Genomic DNA, 16,670 nt, shown 5'->3' with positions numbered 1-16,670 from the left:
AGTTATTTGGCATTGCCCTGTGAGCAGACCTCTCCAGGGAAGAAAGGTCTAAGGGATACGGCGTTGGACTGGGATTGGGGCCTAGGTTCAATTCTCAGTTAAAGCACAGACTCCCTGTTTGACCTTGGGTCATAGTCACTTACTCTCCCTGTACCTCCATTTCCCATCTATAAAATGGGAGTCATACTTTCCTACCTCACTGGGGTGGGAAGGATAACATCCATTAATACTTGAGGCATTTGGATGCTGTGGTGCCGAGGGCCATATAAATACCTTAGATGGAAAATCACAGCTACCCAGCTGTTGTGGACTTCTGGCTCCTCGATTTTAGGTAGGTTTGACCTGGCTTCTTCTCACTATGCAGGTCTGACTGGCCTGGATTCCCCTCAGGTCAGGGCTATCTCTGGGCTGGCTGAGTCTCTCCATTGCAGTAGCTGCCCTCCTAGCATTTTAGGTAATGGCAGTTACAACCAATCCAAGGAGCAATGGTCTCAAGTTGCAGTGGGGGAGGTTTAGGTTGGATATTAGGAAACACTATTTTACTAGGAGGGTGGTGAAGCACTGAAATGGGTTACCTAGGGAGGTGGTGGAATCTCCTTCCTTTGAGGTTTTCAAGGTCAGTCTTGACAAAACCCTGTCTGGGATGATTTAGTTGGGGATTGGTCCTGCTTTGAGCAGGGAGTTGGACTAGATGACCTCCTGAGGTCCCTTCCAACCCTGATATTCTATGATTTCAGAGCTGTCTCTCACTTGTTGTCTTTAGCTCTTCCCTTGTGAATAGTCTGGGGAACAACCATCCATCACAAACATGCGGGCCTCAACAGACATGAGACTAAGATTGTGGATGTTTTAAGGCCAATTTCTAACCTAATAGAACTCAGAAACTAATTAGCAGTTTTACCTGAACATCTGCAGGAAATTCAAGCTTCACTCGGAGATCAATAGCTGAAAATTTATTTCATACAAAAATAGTGTTGAATCCCCACCTTAAAGGCAAAATCAACCCCCAAGCTTGCTCCTCCGTAATGCATTCATGTCTCCAGAGAAGGCTTTTTTTGCCGTCATTGTCCTGGCTAGAACTAGGAGTGGACTACATATAATGCAAGGTTCAGACTGGCATACATATTTGCCATTTTGGCTAGAAAGTTCTAGAACACTTCTTAGACAAACGTTACCGATGTATAACCAATCGTCTAGGAATCAGCACATGCGGAGGAGCCATGAGCGAGCCCAGTGTGTGTTAGGCTATTTGCAAAAGGAATATAAAAACGTCCAGCAAAAATTGTGAGATTTTTAAAAAAGTGTCCGTTTGAACAGCTTATTATAAACTTTCCAGAACTTCAAATTGCACAACACACGTAGAATCCCTAATTAGCCAAAAATTATAATCCACTGTTCATTCTACTAAACCTCATGCAGGTGCCATTCTTTCCACTATCAAATTGAAACTGTCACTCTCCTCAATCACTGTGGTGCTGGCAATATATAATAAGCACCCTGCAAAGGTAGAGATGTTGTCAGAAAGAGCTTAAGATGGAGTGTCTGTGGCTTTTTGCCGCAAAGAAAAATATATTTTATGTATGGAACTTGTTATAAAAATCTGATTTTTTTTTTTCCCCCAGCACTTAAAGACAGATGAGCTTGGGAATGCTATTGTAATCTATCATGTCACATTCTTGATTTACAGTTTGTTTTTAACAGAACATCCTAAGAATGACCTGGGGTTGCTGAATGTTTTTCATTATATACAAAGAGCAAACAGATACTTTCAAGCAGAATATTCTTTATAACAGACTGAGCGCCAGAAACTACAGCAGTAAAATCTCTGAGGCACCGCCCGGAAAAGGGGTATTTGTGTGCCCTGGGTGGCTGACTGTAATGAATGAACACTTAAGGGTTGCCTGTCTGTGCAGACAGCAGGTGTCTTCAATATTTAAAGGTACAATACCCGGAAAATGAAGGGAAGACAAGTATATAGTTCAGTTTATAATTGAATATTGCCAACACATTACATTAAAATTCATGAGATTATGATATTTTTAAAAAACCTTGGTTTTACTGGCTTCTGTTTTTTATTCTTCAGAGTCCCCACAGGTCATGTTTTCATGTATTTCTCTGATAGAAATATTTTTAAATGAAAGTTTAAACAATTAGCTACCATTAATCATTTCCCTAGCAACACACACAAGATACTGGCTGATGTTAAGGCTATGGGTATTTCCAGAAGGCTTTTGTTGACTCAAGGGGTTAACTTTTTATCGTATCTGAGATCTAAATTCTTTGGTGGCTCTCTGTGTGTCTTAAAGCTTATGATGAGGGGAAAGCCACCATTTACTCTTCGGGGGTTTAGAATAATCCGCCTTTGACTTCTTACATGCAAGGCTTTGTGCTGGATTTTGTTAGCTACGGTTGTTCTTTGGTGAAGGTACAGGCTGACATCTCAGTTTCCGTCACTTGTTGTATGCAGTGTTGTAACCAAGTGGGTGCCAAAAGACAAGGCGGGTGAGGACATATCTTTTATTAAACAACCTTCTGTTGGTGAGAGAGACATGCTTTCAAGCTACACACAACTCTTCTTCAGGTCTGGGAAAGGTACTCCGAGTATCACAGCTAAATGGTAGCTAGGCCAGGAGGGTTCCAGCCTTTAATGAAGTCTCTGCTACAGACATGAGCTTACATACCACTGTTTTCTCTGCAGAATCTACTGTAAACCTTCCATCTTGAGGTTTTTATCACAAACCTATAGGGCAGTACTGTATCTGACTTCAACTGTGGTGAGTATTTTGCCAGTGATATCCACATTTGTATATTTTTCTGCAGTCTGTGGGCAATAATGAGGATATTACAATACGAAACAAGTTCTGTGGGCTGTACTCCTCCCCCACTTTAAAGTCATGACTTTGCTTCAGGGTTGAAGGAAAATCCTAGTTCTTGGACATGGTGAGAGATTTACTCTTAGCTACCATCCACACAAAGGAGAAAGCTGGAGTGGGTTACAGACCTAACTTTGGCATCAGGGTGGTCTTTGTTCATTCCTGACAGTAGGCAGGTGATGTAGCCCTTCTGCTTCATAGTGAAAAGGGTTGGATGTCTCTGTGGATATGTAAATGCAAGTTTGGCAGTGAAGTGTGGAAGAAAAGTACTGAGCTTGAAATTCTCTTGCTTATAGCATTTCCAGTTAAATTAGAATGAAACCATTGATTTACACTGGCAGCGCAATTTAAGCTGTGTCGATGCAGAATTGTAGTTAAGCCCTCTTTAAAAACCCACCCAATTTTTGCTTATTTTAAAATCAAAGGTGAACTTTAGGGCTGTCCTTACATGAAAGCATTCCTAGTAGAAAATAGCCTATGAAGCCGAAATTCAAATCGGCTGGTAAAAGATGAAACTACTACAAATGCCTGACTTAATCTCTCGAGTTGCATTTCCATACCCCAAGAAGGGGTGTCAACACACAACTGTATGCACCAACACTTCTTTAATTGCGCCTTCTGTCTAATCAGGTGGGAAATTTAAACCGCAGAAGCTGAAGGAATCTGCTTTGCTGTCCATCTCTCTACTGCAGACTGTAAAGTTTATTCTTGTGATGTATAGATGAGTGGCTAACAAGATAGTTCGGATACACCAAGACTTAGCAGCAGGAGTCAGTGAGGATGTTTCTAACAGTACTGTTGTGACACGTAGTCTAGAAAATAGGCCAAATATAAAGTTACATTGAGAGTCCATCTGTCCATCCTTGTTTTCATTCATTCATGCTCTGCCATGTGATGTTTGTTCTGTTGTCTCTAGGCAGTTACGTTTCTTGGGCACAGAAGAAAAACATCTGCCATTTCTATTCGGAATAATTGCTTAGTATGCTGTGATTCAAATATTTTCAAATGATATTTTCTAGTCTCACTTTTCCACTCTAAGCAAACTATTGAAAAATCTGTCAAGTAGTTTTGCATGTACTTTTGGCTTTAATTAAGGAAAAGGCTTTTTAAAAAATTGATATTAGCATAATATTACATGTGCAAAGCAGTTTCAACAGCTTGACTCTGTAGGTCTAGCATGAGGGTAAGCAAGTTACTCTATACTGTCAGAGTGTGGCAGAGAAAGGGAATTATCCCCATTTCCAATGTTTTAAATCCTATATTTTTGTTCCTTTTTTTCTCATTTTCTTTGCCTATTTTCTCCTATACTGTGCAGCTTGCTGCCAGAGAGGAGTTATGATTTTTTTTCTTGTAATAGGTGAATGCCCTTTCAGTTCTACCCAGAAAAGACAATTACAGTAGCTGAGATATTGAAATTAGGAAAGGCTAAATCATTTTATAAGATTAGTTCAGGCCCCAGTCTTGCAAGCCATTTAAATGCATGCTTAGTTTTATGACAATGCATTTTTCTTTGAGCTCAATGGGACCACATGCATGCTTATGTGGTTGCAGGATCAGGAATCCTAACTAGTCTAAGAAATAAAAATGGACCACAAAGTTTCAAAATGTCTAAAAGGTCTAATTTTTAGAAAATGTGGTGTTAATGTTCTAAGTAGTCACTTCATGATTTTCACAGGCAGAGTTTATGGGGAACTTGTATAAACCAGTATGGTGACAAGAGGGCTATTTATAGCTAGTTTAGTCTTGTATAGACTTCACAGAGGAGTGCCATCTCTGCTCCAATCCCACAATCCAATCGATTCCATGTTACACCTCTGCAACCCAATCGTATCCTGTGTCTGGATAGCCGCTAGGAATGTGAGATCCACATACTCAGATACTCTTCCGTCAGCTAAAATGTCCCCTCTGTTTAAGTCTTTTGCTCTTTACACAAAAATAACAATATGGAGAAACCACCTGGGAACAGCTGGGTCCCAAGTAAGTGTGTTTAATAAACATACCCAAATCTGTCATTGAAGCTACATGTGCACGGCCGTCAGGCGGATATTTGATAGCTTCCAAAACATAGAACACAGTGAGTGGCACTAGAGGGCTCGCAAATTATACCAAGCCAAAACAACAAGGAGTCCTTGTGGCACCTTAGAGACTAACCAACTTATTTGTTAGTCTCTAAGGTGCCACAAGGACTCCTTGTTGTTTTGGCTGATCTAGACTAACACAGCTATCACTTTGAAATTATACTCTAGTCCTTTACATTATAATAGGGCTTATTAGACTCATTAATAAAGAATTAAAGGAGGGTAAGCAATGCCAATCAGCATAGGTTTATAGAAATTAAATCTTGTCAGACTAAATTGATTTTTTTTTTTAAGAAACATGATTACAAGTTTGGTTAATAAAGGCAAGAGCATTGGTGTAATATACCTGGACTTCTGTAAGGAATTTAACTTGGTGTCTTGTGACATTTTGATTAAGAAACAAGAACAACACAAAATGAACATGGCATACATTAAATGGATTGGAAACTGGCTCACGTAAAAGTCTCTGACAGGGTCCACAGTGGCAACCTGGACTGTGGGACTGCTGAGCCCTCCAAACCCACCAGCCTGGGCTGTCCCTCGCATTGCGATGCTGATGTCAAACAAGAAGGCTTTGACAGGCACTGCACTTACACAGCCATCCACAGGCAGGGACACGCCTAGCTGAGTTGCGTGAATGGTCTCTCAGCCACTCACGAACCATCAATAGAGAGGTTTCAGCCAGCTGCCCCCAGCTCCAGCCCTACACCCCAGAACTGTACTGTCATGCACTGGTCAAAAGCCTGTCCGGTGTAAGCTCATGACTTAGTACACCACTCTGATAAAAGGCTAGTGGGCATGCAACAGCTCCTGTTAACCTGAGCTGAGATTCCCCCAAGCACTTCAACCAAACCCACACGGTCTTAGATAAAATATAGAACAGATTTATTAATGACAGAAAGAGATTTGAAATGATTTGAAGCAGGCATAGAGATCAACATGGTTACCTAAGAAATAAAAATAAATTCAGTCTAAATTCTAACTTAAACAGACTAAGCAAGGTTTGAATCAAGCAGTCTTTCACCCTAACAGATAGTACAAGCAGCTCACAGTTCTTCAACACACAGACTGGACTCCCTTCCAGCCTGGGACCAATCTCCCCAGTTCAAAGTCTTTTTGTCTTCCAGACAATCATCCAGGTGTTGAGATGGGGCAGAAGGGGTGAGAGGCCAAGTGATGGTGTCACTATCTCTCTTTTTATATCTTCTTCCAGCTGCTAGAAAGATCCTTGCTGTGATGTGGAGGTCAGGCAGTCCCGATAGGTTAAGCAGTATCCATTGCACATGTGCCTTCTCTAAGGAGCCTCTGGAATAGTGACAGGTTTCAGAGTAACAGCCGTGTTAGTTTGTATTCGCGAAAAGGAAAGGAGGACTAGTGGCACCTTAGAGACTAACCAATTTATTTGAGCATAAGCTTCCATGAGCTACAGCTGCGTCCGATGAAGTGAGCTGTAGCTCACGAAAGCTTATGCTCAAATAAATTGGTTAGTCTCTCAGGTGCCACAAGTCCTCCTGTTCTTTTTTCTGGAATAGTGGATTCTTTTTTGATGGGCCATCAACGCCAGTCTGGCCAGTAATGGGTGCTCCTTTGTCCTGACTGCAAGTTTGGCTGTGGAGGTCTTCCAACCTCACAGCATATTGCAGTAGCACATATAACAATACTTCAAACTTCGCGTTCAAGGATAGTACCTACAATCCCACTGGATATTAATGTTCAACAAATCCAGACTTTTAAAATGATACCTCACAAGATATACTTTGTACAAAACATTTCATCATTGTATGACAGTGCTGAGTATGGGGGGGTTCAGGGTACTACTTTGAGGTACAGAGTGTCACAGTTTCAAAATGTAATTGTAAATGGGGAGTTATCCTCGTGTGTTTCTACTGGGGTCAGTTCTTGGCTCTGCACTATTTAACATTTTTATCAGTGACCTGGAAGAAAACATAAAATCATTATTGATCACATTTGCAGATGAGACAAAGATTAGGGGGCAGTGCCGAATAATGAAGAGGACAGGGCACTGATACAGGGAATCTGGATCCTTTCCGCAAACAAATATGCATTTCAATACACCCAAATGTAAGGTCATACATGTAGGAACAAAGAACGTACCCAAACATATAGAATGGGGGACCCTATCCTGAGAAACAGTTACTCTGAAAAAGAGTCTGGGGTCATGGTAGATAATCAGCTGAGGAGGAGCTCCCTGGGTGACTCTGTGGCCAAAGGAGTTCATGTGATACTTGGATGCAGAAGCTTGTGGAGAAGAAGAAAGGTTATTTTACCTCTGTATTTGGCACTGGTGCAACTGCTGCTGGAATATTGTGTCTGGTTCTGGTGTCCGCAACTCAAGAAGGATATTGAAAAATTGGACAGGTTTCAGAGCAGCAGCCGCGTTAGTCTGTATTCGCAAAAAGAAAAGGAGTACTTGTGGCACCTTAGAGACTAACCAATTTATTTGAGCATAAGCTTTCGTGAGCTTATGCTCAAATAAATTGGTTAGTCTCTAAGGTGCCACAAGTACTCCTTTTCTTTTTGAAAAATTGGAGAGGATTCAGAGAAGACACTCAAGAAAGATCAAAGGATTGGGGGGAAAAAAACATCTAGTGGTAGAATCCAGGAGCTCAATCTATTTAGTTTAACAAAGAAGGGTATGGGATGATTTCATCAGAGTCTAAGGTCTGGTCTACACTACAGACCTGTGTCGGCATAACTACGTCGCTCAGGGTGTGAAAAATCTACGACCCTGAGTGACATAGTTACGCCAACCTTAACGCACTGGGTAAACAGCACTATGTTGATGGGAGTGCTTCTCCCATTGACAAAGCTACCACCTCTTGAGGAGGTGAATTAACGACACTGACGGGACAGTTCTCTCCTGGTGGAGTAGGAGCATCTTCACTTAAGCACTACAGTGGCGCAGCTGTGCCGATGCAGCATTTTAAATGTAGACCTGCCCCAAGTACCTGTATGGGGAACAAATAGTTAATGATGGTCTTTTCAATTTAGCAGACAAAGGTACAGCACGATTCAATGGCTGAAAGTTGAAGCTGGAGAAATCCAGTGTCGAAATAAGGTACAAAGCTGTAACAGGGAGGGCAACTAACCATTGGAACAACTTAGAAAGGATGGTGGTGGATTCTCCACCAATGGCAATTTTTAAATCAAGACTGTCTCTTTTTAAAAAACAAACAAACAAAAAAAACATGCTCTAGGTCAAGCAGGAAATAATTCAAGAAAGTCCTAAAGCTGTATTAGATAGGAGAGCAGACTAGATGATCACAGTGGTTCCTCCTGGCCTTGGGATCTATGAATCTGTCACAGTTCAGGGCAACTGCACCTGTATTCCTCCTCTGTGGTCCCTCTGGGGCACCCGCTGTAGGTTCTCGACTCCTCAGTCATCACCCCTCTGAGGCAGAGACATCATTTTATAGGCTGGGATTTTTCTAGGCTGCACAGTTCCCAGCAAGCCAGATTGCCTTGAAGGTCAGCATCTGTGATTTGCTTACTTGCCAGAGGTAACTGTGTAATTGTTCACAGTTACAAATTATCACACAGCTCTTTATACAACAGCACATTTATTCTTAAGGTGAAAGCATGACAGACAAAATGTATTAAGGACAACAGAAGAACCTAAAAAGCTCACCAGACATCACCCCTACTCCAACCTCTAGCACTGGTATCTGTCAGTCCTTCAAAACCCACAGCTGGGCTTTCCCCACGGTGATAAGTTCATAAATGTCTCAGATTCAGAACCAGAACCACCATGAATAGTTCAGTCTTTTCTTTATTCAGCTTTTGCCTTTGAGCTTGGCCTCATGTATCAGGTGATCAGCAGACAATAGTTCACTCCTCAGGGTGTAGCTTCAAAAGGCTGGGTTTTTGCATAACCAGAGTTGGGGAATTTGCATTCATCTCCCTCTAGACGTTCCCAGGAAAGCCGCACAACATGCTTTGTTCCAATAGTCCACTCTTGTCTGGTGCATATTTCGATATAGTTTTGTGAATGCCCAGGTCTCACATCTGTCACATCTCCCCCTTGAGAGGTTATATACAATCCCGGCCAACAATAATACATTACCATTCATTTAATTAATACAGTGGTCTCTAAACATACTGGAACTTTATTCAAAAAGGTCTCCCAGTTGAACTTATCACTGACTTCACGGGGATTGCCCCCCAAATGTTTGCATTGGTGCAAAGAATTGGGACACCATGAAATCTACAGTTTACTCACGATCACGTACTTGACTATCGCAGTGATTGGATCACGACTCTGGGCTGGCACATAGCCGTAACACCTACTGTTACTGAAACACATTTCAAGGCTTATTTTTTATTAATGTGACAATAAAATACAAACATTATGGCTCAATAGCTATTGTGCTATCAGACAGGTATAGATAAAAACAGACGTGGCAGTGAGAATGTGCCGGGAATGTGTAGCGAATGCAATGTGATTGGCACCTGCTTCCATTCCCAACTGTAGTATGTGAAATTTGAATATTTTTTCTGATATGTAGCCTCCTATTGATGCAGGCTTTTAATTTCCCCATCTCATGAATGGATTTTTAGCAGCAAATGAAGCCTACAAATGTAAAACAAAATGTTTATTGAGGTAGGGGGGCTAAACACAGGGACACCGGTGTCAGGAGTTCTGGGAGAGAACGGCTAACAACTGTGCACCTCTTCACATCTTCAGTGGAACCTGACTAACTACTCGGGGGACCAGATAGCAAGTGTGAAAAATCGGGACGGGGGAGGAGGGGTAATAGGTGCCTATATAAGACAAAGCCCCAAATATTGGGACTGTCCCCATAAAATCGGGACATCTGATCACTCTACTAATTGCCCACATCCTGGTGAATGTGGAAGATATGCTGGGACACAATGAGATGGAAATTCCTGCAATAAACATAGAGAGATACAGTTAGGTACGGGAGTAAATGGGAAAAGAGCCGATGAAGGGATAATGGGCCAAATTCATCCCTAGGGTAAATCCCCTGAAGTGAGTGGTTTGAAGGAGGAATGGATTTGGCCACATTAGCTTATGCGGAGATGTGTGTAAAACAAAGATGTTAAGTTGTGCAAACTGAATGTTCACTGCTGGCCAATTGTCCCCCGCTGTTCGCAGATTGGATACAAATACAAACAGTAGAAAACTGACCCATTTCTTCCAGGCTGTCATGATTTTCTTTTTGCTTGAGTGAGGAGAGCTTTCTTAATCTGACTGTGCAGCATACTTAGGGTAGATGCAGTGGGCGTACTGTATTGTCAAAAAGGTTTCTTCATGTTTTACCATTAGCGAAGACAAAGTGATTATCATTGGCTGGGATTTTCAAAGGAGCCTCAAGGATTTAGATGCCCAAATCCCCACTGGAATTCCATAGGAACAGAGTACCTAACTCTCTGAGACTCATTCCAAAATGGAGCCACGGAGATTAAGATGCTTAGACTGGTACTATCTTACCTACCTGGGTCCATGCCTTCCACTCCCCCCCCCAACCCAGCAGCATCAGAGTTTGGGTGTGGGAGGGGGCAGGGGGTTGGGGCACGGGATGGGGTGAGGCGGGCTCTGTTGATGCTTACCTGGGGGGGCTCCTCAGAAGCCCCCCGCAGGCAAGCACCTCCCAGAGCCCACCTCCTCCCATCCTGTGCCCCTTCCACACCCAAACTCTGCTGTGGGGGAGGGGCGTTGGTCCAAGAATGCCCCTGCAGCAGCCGGTGTGACTGGCGCAAGGGCTGCCGGAGCTGCCCCGGAGCCAGGTGCACTGGCCGCTGCAGAAGTCATGGAGGTCACGGAAAGTCACGGAATCCGTGACCTCTCTGAGAAACTCGCCGCCTTAGTTGTCATGTTCACAAGAATAGCCGTAAAGAAGAGCGTGAAATGCACGTGATTTAAGTTTTTACATTATGATGTAAAAAGATCCCTCCGAAGGGCCGGATCGAAACCTGTAGAACTCAATACAAGTCTTTCCATCAGCTCCTCTAGGCTTTTGACCAAGCCCCAGCTGAACAAGCTGTACTGTGTCAACATTTTGTTCTTGATTAATGGGTGTACGTTTGAAAGGCCCCTGCTATTTTGTGAGCTGTATTGCCGAGTCATGCAGAAGCCGTAATCCTGTCACTGTGTAGTGTGGTCAAGCAACGCTACTCGGGCACATCCAAGGTTTACAGGGCCCAAAAGGAAATCTGCGTCTTAAAGCACCTTTCAAAAAAGTTTTTGTGTCAACCTCTGGTTTTATCAGCCCCCTAGAAGGAGGCCTGTGGCATTTTATAAACTCGTGTCCAGTGACTGACCTATGGACAAGAAAGCTAGACTGAGGAACGGGTTTTTCCCCTTGCAATTATGCCATTGCCTGATTTGTCCTATTCTTGTGAGCTGGCCACATACTGAAATATACATGGGTCCTGCTCTTTGAAGCATTCAGAGAAGCATTCATGTGTATTACCGTACTCTATCGGAGGTACTGGAATATCTGTTCAGAAGAAGGGAGCGCTGGAGCAGAGCAGGAGAATGGTAAAATGTAGACACAACTGCCAGGGTTTTTGTTAGAGTAGTCGCACCATACATGCAGAATAGAGTGGATACACCATTATTTACTAGGAAACAGACCACCAACGTCATTTAAATAGGCCCCCAAACAGTCACCTGATGATGAGTGGCTGCCAAAGGTGACCTGTTCAGAATTTAACGCTAGAGGTGAAAGGCCCCATATTCCAGTGTCATTCCTATGAGTCATCTTATTCCTCAACCTGCCACTTCAATGGCACAGTTCTCCTTCTGGTGCGAATGTTGTTACCTCTTGTGGTAATGGCTTTATTCCTCTCAGGTAAACAGACTGCATATACTCAGTGATGCTTAGCAATCTGTTACTGGCATTTTGCTACTGTATTCTAATGGCCTAAATGCTGTTAACTTTAATCCAAAACATTATGGGAACAGTCTTTTCATTTTAATATTACATGTTCATTATTCATGACACTCAGATTAAACCCAAAGCAAAATTAAAGTGTGGTGATGTGGCTCACTTTTCATTCATTTACTCATTCTAATTATGCTTGACTCTCTCCTTTTCTGAAACCGCAACGTAGAGGGACTAATGAAATAATCAGACACGAGGATCTAGGCAGGTAGACGTGAAGATGGTCTTACATTAATTTATGAATATGTGAATTTATTTGCATTCAGTTTTATAGAGAGCCTTTCATCTTACCTAAAGAAGACATTAAGTTCATGACAGAGAGAAGAGGGGCATAATGTGGTAATTGGACTGTAGTAATTGGACTGGGTAAGTGATGCCAGGCTCGTGCAAAATCCAGCTGATACAATTCAGATATAAAAGAAGCCCAACTGAGCCAAGACGAAAGATCAATCTCTTGCAGTTAATGAGTTAGAAGATATGAAAAGTTTAGCTCCTTTGGTGCAGCCATCTAAAAACTTTAAATGAGAGACAACTGCACAGTTGGATGTGTGTGTAAAAAATGTCATAGAGCTTTCAAGTAGAGATAAAGAAAATGGATTAAACATTGTCATTAGAACTGGCTGGAAAAGCTTCAATGGAACCATTTTCTGTCAGAAAATGAAGTTCCATCAAAAGTACTTTGCAAAACTGCATTGATTTCCCTGAAATTTCATGTTGGAGAAACATTTTGAAAAGAAATTGTGACAATTTAGACACTTTTGGCACAAACCACTTTGATATTTTGTTTTGAAATGGCTTTCATTTGATTTTTTAATAATTGTATTTATTACATTATATTTTGAGATTTTATATAGATATGTTTCAATTTTGTCAAAGTAATGTGTTTTGATTAATTGGAGACAAATATTTTCTTGAATTTTTCTTTGTGTAGAATTTTGAAACTTTTGCATTTTGTTCCGCTTTGAAAGGAAGCCAAATTTCAAAATTGTCAAAGTGAATAGATATCCTCTGCACAGCTCTAACGATCATATTCTTTCCTGCTAGTTATTATTTATATCCAATATATTTCCCATCACTGTATCTGAGGACCTCAGAAACACTGATGAATGTATCCTCTATTACACATCCTTGTGAGGTAGGGAGTATCTCTATTTAATAGATGGGGAACTTAGGCACAGAAACATTAAGGGACTTACCCAGAATAATTTGATTCATATTCAAGGCTTTCTTCACAACTGTAACTGCTAGAGACTGTTTCCTCCCCCCACCCCTAATTTGTATCTTGATGTTCAAGGTTGACTTTTGTTGTTCAAGGTTACCTTGCAGTTTGATTATCGCAGCTTAGATAGCACAATCAACAGCAAGTCACAGCTGTCTGATGTCAAAGAGATACCATTAAACTAAAGATCCTAGCAGGAAAGGTTAAATGTGTTTAATAAAACGAACAGGCATGTATATGGAGTGCTAGTTACTCCGCGTAGCTAATTTACAGCCTGATTCAAGTCAAGGAACAAAAAGGTCACATAAACAAAAATGTGTTGTTATTCTCCAAGTCCCGCGCCACACTCCGTGTTAGACTATATGCAGTCAGCCCCTGACAAAGGAGATAAACCAGTTCATTTGCCTTTTGAGGTAGAACGTTTCTACCTCAAAAGGCAAACAGTAAAACATACAAAAGGTAAACAGTATGATGGCCTGACATGATGTTTTTTTCTGAATTTAAATATTAGACACCCCGAGGTTTTCTCTACATGACTCATTACTGAACCTGAATTTTAAGCAGGATTCCTCTCTGTGACAGTTACCACTGAGCAGCATCCCGGGGAGGGGTGGAAGCACTGAAAATGCCAAGTTGTCCCTCAGAAAGGCACGGAGATGTCTGCTTCTGAATTTCTGCTCTCCTTCCTCCAAAATACTTTGCTTTGAGAGACATCTAAAGTTCACAGATGTTCTTCTGGTAAATGATGGTGAAGTCTGACTAAGCGCTGACTCAAGGGGAGATAGGTTACTGAATACAAGGCTATATTGCAGTAATTATTTTTTTAAAGAGAATAGAGATGTCCAGATGCCTCTGTGCTGGGCATCCTTATATCGGCTTGGGAAGTGTATGTTCTACTCAAATATCCCCTCCTGAGCTTGGAAGGATTTTGCGAACTAATAGACTTTTTAATAGTAAAGTATGTGTGCTTATGAGCTAAATTCTACCCAGCGTTTCCACCCACTTCCTCTACTGTTGAGCCCTACAACAGAAAGTCCGCGGGAAAGGTGCATTGGTGCAAAGTGATCATTTCCCCTCTGCTCTGAGACGTGCGCTAGCTGCTGACTGAGCCGAGGATGTGGCCAGGGATGCATTGAATTAGTCTGCAGCTTGAGCAGTGTTTGCTTGAGGGGTTCCTTGGGATCCCTGCCCTACAGAATCCCAAAGCAAGGCAGGTGATTATGCCACCCCCTCCCTTGGAGGGGGTAACTCCCCCTGCAGCACACAGGTGCAGAGAGGAGTAACAAACACCCTCCTTATGTTAGCTGGGTAAGGGATAGGGGTAGGGGAGTCGCAAGGCTCCTACCCTAGCGCACACATGCTGGAAGTTTTCTTCATTACATGGAGCAGAATCCAAGCATAAATGCCATGAAATGCTGCCCCCCCACCAGTCCTGCAGTCCCAGGGTCTGCTTGCAAGGGCCAGTCATACGATGCACCGGTCATACGATGCACCAGTCATACGATGCTCCACTGCATCGCATACAAAACCAATAGTGACGACAGAGCAGTCAGAGGGAAGGAGTTGGGGTAATCAAACAACCCTTTTTAGTAGTGTGGGTTGAAAAATCAATTGTTCTCAGTGTCTGCCCAGGGTAGGAGAAGGCATAAGCCTCTTAGTTTGCATGAACGAAGATATAGGTAGACTTTAGGGGAAAAATTGAGGGATTGGCCCCCACCCCCTTCCCTATTAAAAAAATATCTGAATTGGCACCCCTGCTGTCAGGGACTGTCTTAGGTACACTTGGTCCTGCCTCAGCAGAGGCGAGATGAAAGGAGAACCAGAAATGCAGGGCTGGAAGGGACTCAAGAGGTCAAGTGCTCCTGCTGAGCTGTGTGACTCGTCATAGCGCCTGACTGGCTGCTCTCCATGGACCATTTCCTTAGCCGGTGTAAATCAGTGTAGCTCTGTTGAAATCAATGGAGCTATCCTGATATGACCTAGCTCAAGGTCTGACCCCAAGTTTCAGAGTAGCAGCCGTGTTAGTCTGTATCCGTAAAAAGAAAAGGAGGACTTGTGGCCCCTTAGAGACTAACAAATTTATTAGAGCATAAGCTTTCGTGAGCTACAGCCCATTTCATTGGATGCCAAGTGTGTATGTATGGGAGAGGAGGGACATGGAGAAGAAAGATAATGGGAGAAAGGTTAAAAAGTCAGGAAATGGGGAGAGGGGAGTAACAGAGTTAATGAAATAGACTCTACTGGGGAAAAGAACAGTAACATTCATCTAACCTGAAAAAGAACCAGTTCCTTACTCTTGCTAGGAGAACGTAGTGTTTTAAAATTAATTCCAAAAATCTTTAATCTGAACTTCTTTTCCCACTTTAATAATGTTTTAAAATAAATTACTTAATAAATCTTTTTCCTCCTAGAAGATGAGTTGCAGACGTTATAGATGGAAAAGTTCTGCTGAGCTGGATATCAGATTATCCAGTCCACCTCCTGTGAATGAGCATTATGCCCCAACAGTAGGCTTTTTCCAGTATTTTTATCTAATCCGGCTTTACAAGACCCAAGTACTAAAACTTCCACTGCTTCCTTAGCAGCTCCAACATGCTGGTGGTCCTATAGACTGACATTTGGACTCCCTGACAAATGCAGTGAACATGTGCAGTCTAAGTCTGTGTAGATTGCTTGCTATGGCCACCACATGGCTTTGAAACCAATGTAGGTTCCAGGCATTCTCTTCCAGAGGTGAGAGAATTTCTTGAGGAGTGTTGAACTCGCACTGGATGGGTTTGCATTGGCAGAACCTTTGAGAGCGGTAGAGTGGTAAGTCTTGAGTACTGATGAGGTCTTGGCCATCCTCAGAAATGCGGTAGAGTGGTAAGTCTTGAGTACTGATGAGGTCTTGGCCATCCTCAGAAATGCTTTGGAAGAAATAGCCTCTCAAGCTTCAATCTGAGTATCAGAGGAACTATGCCAGAGACCACATGCCGCCTCTTGGTACTGCCCTGGTTCTCCGCATCCTTGGGGTTAACACTATAGCTAAAGAGTTAAAATTCCCAGCCAACAATATTCCTTTTTCTTATACCCTTTTCATTTGGCTTATCTCCTCCTATCTATGCCCAGTCTGCTGATCTATAATCTATTTCTAGAAAGGAATGTATTACCATGACTGTTTTGCAATTTCCAGCCATAGAGATTATGTTCCATGCTATCCAGGCTATCTGTCTCTCATGTTCTTTTTGTTTCTCTTCAGCTTCCATTTTAGCGAATTCTAGTTTCTGTTGGACATTGTGTTTCGCCATCCTAGCTCCTGCTTGCCTAGCTTACCCGAGAGTAAGAAAGGAAAAAAAATGGCTTGTGAATTTCCTGGCTGTAAGCTAACACCTCTGCCTCCAGGCAAAGAGACAGAAAAACCTCTAGCTGCTCTCAGCTGAAAAAAAAACTCTTCAGGTCTGTGCTTTTGGTTCAAAATGATCTCTGGTTCAAAATGATCTCACCGCTCTGCCACCATGTCAGGGTTCCCTCCCCACTCTGAACTTTAGGGTACAGATGTGGGGACCCGCATGAAAGACCACCTAAGCTT

Source organism: Lepidochelys kempii, chromosome 6 (genome assembly GCF_965140285.1).
Source record: "Lepidochelys kempii isolate rLepKem1 chromosome 6, rLepKem1.hap1, whole genome shotgun sequence".
In the NCBI taxonomy this organism is placed as follows: domain Eukaryota; kingdom Metazoa; phylum Chordata; order Testudines; family Cheloniidae; genus Lepidochelys; species Lepidochelys kempii.
The sequence above is the reverse complement of the archived record's forward strand: the minus strand, read 5'-3'. Positions refer to the sequence as shown.